Genomic DNA, 10,807 nt, shown 5'->3' on the forward strand with positions numbered 1-10,807 from the left:
TGTGTGTGTGTGTGTGTGTGTGTGTGTGTGTGTGTGTGTGTGGGAGAGAATCAAAAGCTCAGCAGAACTCCCATCACCCTCCACTCACCTCTACCACCTCTCTCATCCCATCACCCCTCCACCCACCTCTACCACCTCTCTCATCCCATCACCCCTCCACTCACCTCTACCACCTCTCTCATCCCATCACCCCTCCACACACCTCTACCACCTCTCTCATCCCATCACCCCTCCACTCACCTCTACCACCTCTCTCATCCCATCACCCCTCCACACACCTCTACCACCTCTCTCATCCCATCACCCCTCCACACACCTCTACCACCTCTCTCATCCCATCACCCCTCCACCCACCTCTACCACCTCTCTCATCCCATCACCCCTCCACACACCTCTACCACCTCTCTCATCCCATCACCCCTCCACTCACCTCTACCACCTCTCTCATCCCATCACCCCTCCACACACCTCTACCACCTCTCTCATCCCATCACCCTCCACACCCCTCTCCCACCTCTCTCATTCCATCACCCCTCCACCCACCTCTACCATCTCTCTCATCCCATCACCCCTCCACCCATCTCTATCATCTCTCTCATCCCATCACCCCTCCACACCTCTCTACCACCTCTCTCATCCCATCACCCCTCCACCCAGCTCTACCACCTCTCTCATCCCATCACCCCTCCACCCACCTCTACCACCTCTCTCATCCCATCACCCCTCCACACACCTCTACCACCTCTCTCATCCCATCACCCCTCCACACACCTCTACCACCTCTCTCATCCCATCACCCCTCCACCCAGCTCTACCATCTCTCTCATCCCATCACCCCTCCACCCACCTCTACCACCTCTCATCCCATCACCCCTCCACACACCTCTACCACCTCTCATCCCATCACCCCTCCACACACCTCTACCACCTCTCTCATCCCATCACCCCTCCACTCACCTCTACCACCTCTCTCATCCCATCACCCCTCCACACACCTCTACCACCTCTCTCATCCCATCACCCCTCCACTCACCTCTACCCTCTCTCATCCCATCACCCCTCCACTCACCTCTACCACCTCTCTCATCCCATCACCCCTCCACTCACCTCTACCACCTCTCTCATCCCATCACCCCTCCACACACCTCTACCACCTCTCTCATCCCATCACCCCTCCACTCACCTCTACCATGTCTCTCATCCCATCACCCCTCCACTCACCTCTACCACCTCTCTCATCCCATCACCCCTCCACACACCTCTACCACCTCTCTCATCACATCACCCCTCCACTCACCTCTACCACCTCTCTCATCCCATCACCCCTCCACACACCTCTACCACCTCTCTCATCCCATCACTCCTCCACTCACCTCTTCCACCTCTCTCATCCCATCACCCCTCCACCCACCTCTACCACCCTCTCATCCCATCACCCCTCCACTCACCTCTACCACCTCTCTCATCCCATCACCCCTCCACCCACCTCTACCACCTCTCATCCCATCACCCCTCCACACCTCTACCACCTCTCTCATCCCATCACCCCTCCACCCACCTCTACCACCTCTCTCATCCCATCACCCCTCCACTCACCTCTACCACCTCTCTCATCCCATCACCCCTCCACACACCTCTACCACCTCTCTCATCCCATCACCCCTCCACTCACCTCTACCACCTCTCTCATCCCATCACCCCTCCACTCACCTCTACCACCTCTCTCATCCCATCACCCCTCCACTCACCTCTACCACCTCTCTCATCCCATCACCCCTCCACACACCTCTACCACCTCTCTCATCCCATCACCCCTCCACTCCACCTCTACCATGTCTCTCATCCCATCACCCCTCCACTCACCTCTACCACCTCTCTCATCCCATCACCCCTCCACACACCTCTACCACCTCTCTCATCACATCACCCCTCCACTCACCTCTACCACCTCTCTCATCCCATCACCCCTCCACACACCTCTACCACCTCTCTCATCCCATCACTCCTCCACTCACCTCTTCCACCTCTCTCATCCCATCACCCCTCCACCCACCTCTACCACCTCTCATCCCATCACCCCTCCACTCACCTCTACCACCTCTCTCATCCCATCACCCCTCCACCCACCTCTACCACTCTCTCATCCCATCACCCCTCCACACCTCTACCACCTCTCTCATCCCATCACCCCTCCACCCACCTCTACCACCTCTCTCATCCCATCACCCCTCCACACACCTCTACCTTCTCTCTCATCCCATCACCCCTCCACACACCTCTACCACCTCTCTCATCCCATCACCCCTCCACACACCTCTACCACCTCTCTCATCCCATCACCCCTCCACACACCTCTACCACCTCTCTCATCCCATCACCCCTCCACACACCTCTACCACCTCTCTCATCCCATCACCCCTCCACCCACCTCTACCACCTCTCTCATCCCATCACCCCTCCACACACCTCTACCACCTCTCTCATCCCATCACCCCTCCACACACCTCTACCACCTCTCTCATCCCATCACCCCTCCACACACCTCTACCACCTCTCTCATCCCATCACCCCTCCACACACCTCTACCACCTCTCATCCCATCACCCCTCCACACACCTCTACCACCTCTCTCATCCCATCACCCCTCCACACACCTCTACCACCTCTCTCATCCCATCACCCCTCCACCCACCTCTACCACCTCTCTCATCCCATCACCCCTCCACACACCTCTACCACCTCTCTCATCCCATCACCCCTCCACTCACCTCTACCACCTCTCTCATCCCATCACCCCTCCACACACCTCTACCACCTCTCTCATCCCATCACCCCTCCACTCACCTCTACCATCTCTCTCATCCCATCACCCCTCCACTCACCTCTACCACCTCTCTTATCCCATCCCCCCTCCACCCACCTCTACCACCTCTCTCATCCCATCACCCCTCCACACACCTTCCACATATGTTTCTGGACTTCCTCTTTGTTCAATTAAAGGCCCTGCTGTTGTCGTTTTTGAAAATGGGTTTCATGCTCTGTTTCAAAAAGTTAACCATTTGTTATTAATGCATCATTTAAAATGCATGGCACATGGCAGCACATTGAGACAATAAATGTCCAATATATATCAACATATCTGTTATTATTACAATGTGGCCAGAGAACATGTTTAAGATCTTTACAAATATAAATATTTTCCCGAAATTGTAGGCTGCTGATCATGTAGGCTACTGCTCGTGTAGGCCTACAGTAGAATGCTGATGTGATTACTTTGTCGGTTTGCTTTGCAGGGACAGATACCGCCGCCGGTGCGCAATGCTGGCTTCCTCCCTGCATCCTCCTCTTCCAATAGCGATCAGATATGCGCTTCCTCGTCCTTCCGACGACCACCGCCAGTCATAGGCTCTCCTCCAATAGAAAAGTTGAAACGCACGCGCTGCTCCTCGCGCTTGGTTGTGGGACAATGCGGTTTTGATCCAGGTGTTCATGCTATGCGGATAATTTGAAATACCGTTTCATTCTATTTCACAGGTAAGGCTGAAACGGCATGAGCATAATGCATGTAGAATAGGGACTGTAGATTTAGTCGGTTTTAGGGGATTGCAATGAGGGATTTTAAGACGGACCAGGACAGGGATAATTCTGCAATGCTTCGGAGTATGCTACCGCAATGCAGAATAGTCAGTACTGCAGGTCCGTCCGTACTCATCATAGTCGAAGGGAGGTGCGTGTGAGGGTAATGTGCAGTCACTTTTCGACCGATGAACGCCTTCATTTTTTTTCATGATATTTACACATCTGCACTTTGCTAAATTGAATAGGCTTCTGAAAAATGAATGTGGGCAAGTTACTCGTCTAAGTTGTTTGTGAAAGTCTCATTTTGGGAGGGCACCCTGCAGCTCAGCATTGAGGAGAGGCAAGGTGAAATTGAAGGAGGATGCGTCAAGGGCTCATTGGGCAGGGCTGTCCTGTAACCCGGTATTTAACCAGACTCCTGCAGTATGTAATAATCATATATGTAACTGTCCTACGGTGGGCTGGCTTGGGGCGTACCTTCTAGGCTGTCCTTCATTGATGTAGCACAGCCTAATTAGAGGCAATGACAGTGAACATACCACTAAACTCTGGCCATATTGGTTGTTGTCAATTCAGTTGCACATAAGCAGATGGGAAAACAATCAGCAAACTGCCATGCACAATATTATTACCACAGGTATTATAGGATGTTTATAGCTTTCATTTAATATTGTCGGTGTTTGAGAAACAAACATGTCATTATTGAAGATATTTTATATCAGTGGAAAGGACATTGTGGTGATTACTTTTCATACACTCCAGGACTATATATTTCTCTGGATAATTCAGAAGTCAGAATACAAATCTGAAAAGAAATGAAGCAGACATATTAAGGTCAGTATTATTACTGTGGTGTTTCTCTGCATTCAGCCAGGAAAAACAGACACCCACTCAGTCAGTGGGCCAGGCAGGCAGTTTAATACTAGGCTGACCTAAATACGGGTGTCCTGTTGATCAGATTACAGAATGACAGAGAAAACCAACTCTCAGGACTTGATCAGAGATAGTAGACGAGAGTAGAAGATGCTTACAGTCTTGTCTTCATCATATTCACTATGCCTCTGGATCCACTAGAACAATATCAGTGGTGCTCTGAGGAAGATTTACATTCCATTCTATTCCATTCTCTTCTATAGCATTCCATTCTATTCTATTCTATTGCATTGCATTCTATTCTATTCTATTCCATTCTCTTCTATAGCATTCCATTCTATTATATTGCATTGCATTCTATTCTATTCTATTCTATTCTATTACATTCTCTTCTATAGCATTCCATTCTATTCTATTCTATTGCATTGCATTCTATTCTATTCTATTCCATTCTCTTCTATAGCATTCCATTCTATTCTATTCTATTGCATTGCATTCCATTCTATTCTATTCTATTGCATTCCAATGTATTCTATTGCATTCTATTCTGTGTGGATTATAGAGGAGGGACTTCATGACACATTAGGTTAGGAAGATAATACAGCCTCCAAGCAGCCTCATAAATTGGACCACTTACATTTGCAAAGTACAGTAGCTGTTGATAAGTGAGATTATGCAGTGGTCAAGTGCCAGGGCTGGGTCTGACATACTGCTAGGCTACAGTACAAAAGCTGTTGTCTAAGTCTTTATGAATCACTGAGTCGTTCCTAGAGCTCCTGCTAGCCTAACAGGCAGAACATGCTAATATTGTCAGCCAGCCAGAAGAGAGTGTGAGGAGGACTGCAGCAGCAGCAGGGTATCAGATGATATATGCTGGAAGCTGCTCAGCTGGAGAATCCTGAGTTATTCCTCATTTATACTGAAATGCACCCTCCTCTGTTAGTCATCACTCATCCCCTATTTCAGCTTCCAGGAATTGTGTACAGATCCTTGCGACATGGGGCCGTGCATTATCATGCTGAATCATGAGGAGATGGAGGCAGATGAATGGCACGGCAATGGGCCTCAGGATCTCATCACTATATGTCTGTGCATTGAAATCGCCATTGTGTTTGTTGTCTGTAGCTTATGCCTGCCCATACCATAACCCACCATGGGGCACTCAGTTCACAATGTTGACCTCAGCAAACTGCTCACCCACACAACACAAGGTCTGCAGTTATTTTTTTACTTTTTTTAGTCATTTAGCAGACGCTATTATCCAGAGCAACTTACAGTAGTGAATGCATACATTTCATACATTTTTTCCCCCGTACTGGTTCCCTGTGGGAATCGAACCCACAACCCTGGCGTTGCAAACACCATGCTCTACCAACTGAGCCACACGGGTTATGAGGATGGTTGGACGTATTGCCAAATTCTCTCAAATTAAGTTGAAGGCAGCTTATGGTAGAGAAATGAACATACAATTCTCTGGCAACAGCTCTGGTGGACATTCCTGCAGCCAGCATGCTAATTACATACTCCCTCAAAACTTGAGACGTCTGTGGCATTGTGTTGTGTGACAAAACAGCACATTTTAAAGTGGCCTTTTATTGTCCCCAGCACAAGGTGCACCTGTATAATGATCATGCTGTTTAATCAGCTTCTGGATATGCCACACTTGTCAGATGGATGGATTATCTTGGCAAAGGAGAAATGCTCACTCAGAGGGATGCAAACAAATTTGTGCACAAAAATTGAGAGAAATAAGCTTTTTGTGCGTATGGAACATTTTGTGATCTTTTATTTCAACTCATGGAACATGGGATCAACACTTTACATGTTGCGTTTCTATTTTTGTCCAGTGTAGATAGTACCTCTCTCTTCTCTCTCTGTGGGCTCAGACAGAGGGCGGATACAGGCACATCAGAAGTACGTGGATGGGCACTGTGTCTCCTGCTCTCTGCCTTCTCTCTGCCTCCTCTCAATTTTCATTTCAATTCAAGGGGCTTTATTGGCATGGGAAACATATGATTACATTGCCAAAGCAAGTGAAATAGATAATAAACAAAAGTGAAATAAACAATAAAAACATTTACATTAAACATTACACTCACAAAAGTTTCAAAAGAATAAAGACATTTCAAATGTCATTATGTCAAATAGTTAAAGTGCAAAAGGGAAAATAAATCAGCATAAATATGGGTTGTATTTACAATGGTGTTTGTTCTTCACTGGTTGACCTTTTCTTGTGGCAACAGGTCACAAATCTTTCTGCTGTGATGTCACACTGTGGTATTTCACCCAATAGATATGGGAGTTTATCAAAATTGGATTTGTTTTCAAATTCTTTGTGGATCTGTGTAATCTGAGGGAAATATGTGTCTCTAATATGGTCATACATTTGGCAGAAGGTTAGGAAGTGCAGCTCAGTTTCCACCTCCTTTTGTGGGCAGTGTGCACACAGCCTGTCTTCTCTTGAGATCCAGGTCTGCCTACGGCGGCCTTTCTCAATAGCAAGGCTATGCTCACTGAGTCTGTACATAGTCAAAGCTTTCCTTAAGTTTGGGTCAGTCACAGTGGTCAGGTATTCTGCCACTGTGTACTCTCTGTTTAGGGCCAAATAGCATTCTAGTTTGCTCAGTTTTTTGGTAATTCTTTCCAATGTGTCAAGTAATTATTTTTTTGTTTTCTCATGATTTGGTTGGGTCTAATTGTGTTAATGTCCTGAGGCTCTGTGGGGTCTGTTTGTGTTTGTGAACAGAGCCCCAGGACCAGCTTGCTTAGGGGACTCTTCACATCAAATTAAATTGTATTGGTCACATACACATGGTTAGCAGATGTTACTGTGAGTGTAGCAAAATTCTTGTGATTCTAGTTCCGAAAGTGCAGTAATATCTAACAAGTAATCTAACAGTTCCACAACAAATACCTAATACACACAAATCTAAGTAAAGGAATGGAATAGGAATATATAAATATATGGATGAGCAATGACAGAGCGGCATAGGCTAAGATAGAATAGATAGTATAGAATACAGTATATACATATGAGATGAGTAATGCAAGATATGTAAACATTATTAAAGTGGCATTATTAAAGTGACTAGTGATCCATTTATTAAGTGGCCGATGATTTCAAGTCTGTATGTAGGCAGCAGCCTCACTGTGTTAGTGATGGCTGTTTAACAGTCTGATGGCCTTGAGATAGAAGCTGTTTTTCAGTCTCTCGGTCCCAGCTTTGATGCACCTGTACTGACCTCGCCTTCTGGATGGTAGCGGGGTGAACAGGCAGTGGCTCGGGTGGTTGTTGTCCTTGATGATCTTTTTGGCCTTCTCCAGGTTCATCTCTCTGTAGGTGATGGCTTTGTTATGGAAGGTTTGGGAATCGCTTCCTTTTAGGTGGTTGTAGAATTTAACGGGTATTGGCCTAATTCTGCTCTGCAGTATTTGGTGTTTTACGTTGTACGCAGATAATATTTTTGCCAAATTCTGCATGCAGAGTCTCAATCTGGTGTTTGTCCCATTTTGTGAATTCTTGGTTGGTGAGCGGACCCCAGACCTCACAACCATAAAGGGCAATGGGTTGTATAACTGATTCAAGTATTTTTAGCCAGATCCTAATTGGTATGTTGAATTTTATGTTCCTTTTGATGGCATAGAAGGCCCTTCTTGCCTTGTCTCTCAGCTCGTTCACAGCTTTGTTGAAGATACCTGTGGCGCTGATGTTTAGGCCAAGGTACATATAGTTTTTTGTGTGTTCTAGGGCAACGGTGTCTAGATGGAATTTGTATTTGTGGTCCTGGCAACTGGACCTTTTTTGGAACACCATTATTTTTGTCTTACTGAGATTTACTGTCAGGCCCCATGTCTGACAGAATGTGTGCAGAAGATCTAGGTGCTGCTGTAGGCCATCCTTGGTTGGGAACAGAAGCACCTCCCTCTCTCTCCTCTCTCTCTGTCTCTTAAGTCACAATCTGACTCTGAAGGGCTCTGGGACTGCATAGTGACTTTAGGACAAACAGGGTTCAGTATAGTAGCTGGACAGACAGGGTTCAGTATAGTAGCTGGACAGACAGGGTTCAGTATAGTAGCTGGACAGACAGGGTTCAGTATAGTAGTTGGACAGACAGGGTTCAGTATAGTAGCTGGACAGACAGGGTTGGGTATAGTAGCTGGAATAGACAGGGTTCAGTATAGTAGCTGGACAGACAGGGTTCAGTATAGTAGTTGGACAGACAGGGTTCAGTATAGTAGTTGGACAGACAGGGTTCGGTATAGTAGTTGGACAGACAGGGTTCAGTATAGTAGCTGAACAGACAGGGTTCAGTATAGTAGCTGAACAGACAGGGTTCAGTAGATTAGCTGGACAGACAGGGTTCAGTATAGTAGCTGAACAGACAAGGTTCAGTATAGTAGCTGGACAAACAGGGTTCAGTATAGTAGCTGGACAGACAGGGTTCAGTATAGTAGCTGGACAGACAGGGTTCAGTATAGTAGCTGAACAGACAGGGTTCAGTATAGTAGCTGAACAGACAGGGTTCAGTATAATAGCTGGACAGACAGGGTTCAGTAGAGTAGCTGAACAGACAGGGTTCAGTAGAGTAGCTGAACAGACAGGGTTCAGTATAGTAGCTGAACAGACAGGGTTCAGTATAGTAGCTGGGACAGACAGGGTTCAGTAGAGTAGCTGGACAGACAGGGTTCAGTATAGTAGCTGGGACAGACAAGGTTCAGTAGAGTAGCTGGACAGACAGGGTTCAGTATAGTAGCTGGACAGACAGGGTTCAGTATAGTAGCTGGACAGACAGGGTTCAGTATAGTAGCTGAACAGACAGGGTTCAGTATAGTAGCTGAACAGACAGGGTTCAGTATAGTAGCTGGACAGACAGGGTTCAGTAGAGTAGCTGAACAGACAGGGTTCAGTATAGTAGCTAGACAGACAGGGTTCAGTAGGGTAGCTGGGACTGACAGGGTTCAGTATAGTAGCTGGACAGACAGGGTTCAGTATAGTAGCTGAACGGACAGGGTTCAGTCGATTAGCTGGGACTGACAGGGTTCAGTATAGTAGTTGGACAGACAGGGTTCGGTATAGTAGTTGGACAGACAGGGTTCAGTATAGTAGCTGAACAGACAGGGTTCAGTATAGTAGCTGAACAGACAGGGTTCAGTAGATTAGCTGGACAGACAGGGTTCAGTATAGTAGCTGAACAGACAAGGTTCAGTATAGTAGCTGGACAAACAGGGTTCAGTATAGTAGCTGGACAGACAGGGTTCAGTATAGTAGCTGGACAGACAGGGTTCAGTATAGTAGCTGAACAGACAGGGTTCAGTATAGTAGCTGAACAGACAGGGTTCAGTATAATAGCTGGACAGACAGGGTTCAGTAGAGTAGCTGAACAGACAGGGTTCAGTAGAGTAGCTGAACAGACAGGGTTCAGTATAGTAGCTGAACAGACAGGGTTCAGTATAGTAGCTGGGACAGACAGGGTTCAGTAGAGTAGCTGGACAGACAGGGTTCAGTATAGTAGCTGGGACAGACAAGGTTCAGTAGAGTAGCTGGACAGACAGGGTTCAGTATAGTAGCTGGACAGACAGGGTACAGTATAGTAGCTGGACAGACAGGGTTCAGTATAGTAGCTGAACAGACAGGGTTCAGTATAGTAGCTGAACAGACAGGGTTCAGTATAGTAGCTGGACAGACAGGGTTCAGTAGAGTAGCTGAACAGACAGGGTTCAGTAGAGTAGCTGAACAGACAGGGTTCAGTATAGTAGCTGAACAGACAGGGTTCAGTATAGTAGCTGGGACAGACAGGGTTCAGTAGAGTAGCTGGACAGACAGGGTTCAGTATAGTAGCTGGGACAGACAAGGTTCAGTAGAGTAGCTGGACAGACAGGGTTCAGTATAGTAGCTGGGACAGACAGGGTTCAGTATAGTAGCTGGACAGACAGGGTTCAGTAGAGTAGCTGAACAGACAGGGTTCAGTATAGTAGCTAGACAGACAGGGTTCAGTATAGTAGCTGGGACAGACAAGGTTCAGTAGAGTAGCTGGACAGACAGGGTTCAGTATAGTAGCTGGGCAGACAGGGTTCAGTATAGTAGCTGGACAGACAGGGTTCAGTAGAGTAGCTGAACAGACAGGGTTCAGTATAGTAGCTAGACAGACAGGGTTCAGTAGGGTAGCTGGGACTGACAGGGTTCAGTATAGTAGCTGGACAGACAGGGTTCAGTATAGTAGCTGAACGGACAGGGTTCAGTAGATTAGCTGGGACTGACAGTGTTCAGTATAGTAGCTGGACAGACAGGGTTCAGTATAGTAGCTGAACAGACAGGGTTCAGTATAGTAGCTGGACAGACAGGGTTCAGTATAGT

The 10,807-nt window shown here is 47.2% G+C and overlaps 1 protein-coding gene across 1 annotated transcript in view; it reads left to right on the plus strand.

The window, feature by feature from the left end:
• The first annotated feature begins 3,327 nt into the window (after positions 1–3,327).
• cntn1b (contactin 1b) overlaps positions 3,328–10,807 on the plus strand; it is a 38,063-nt gene continuing 30,583 nt past the window's right edge. Inside the window, exon 1 of the mRNA XM_045700319.1 lies at positions 3,328–3,534. The gene's annotated coding sequence lies outside the window, so the exon portion shown is untranslated. The remainder of the gene's footprint in view (positions 3,535–10,807) is intronic.

Source organism: Salmo salar, chromosome ssa17 (assembly GCF_905237065.1).
Source record: "Salmo salar chromosome ssa17, Ssal_v3.1, whole genome shotgun sequence".
Classification (NCBI taxonomy): domain Eukaryota; kingdom Metazoa; phylum Chordata; class Actinopteri; order Salmoniformes; family Salmonidae; genus Salmo; species Salmo salar.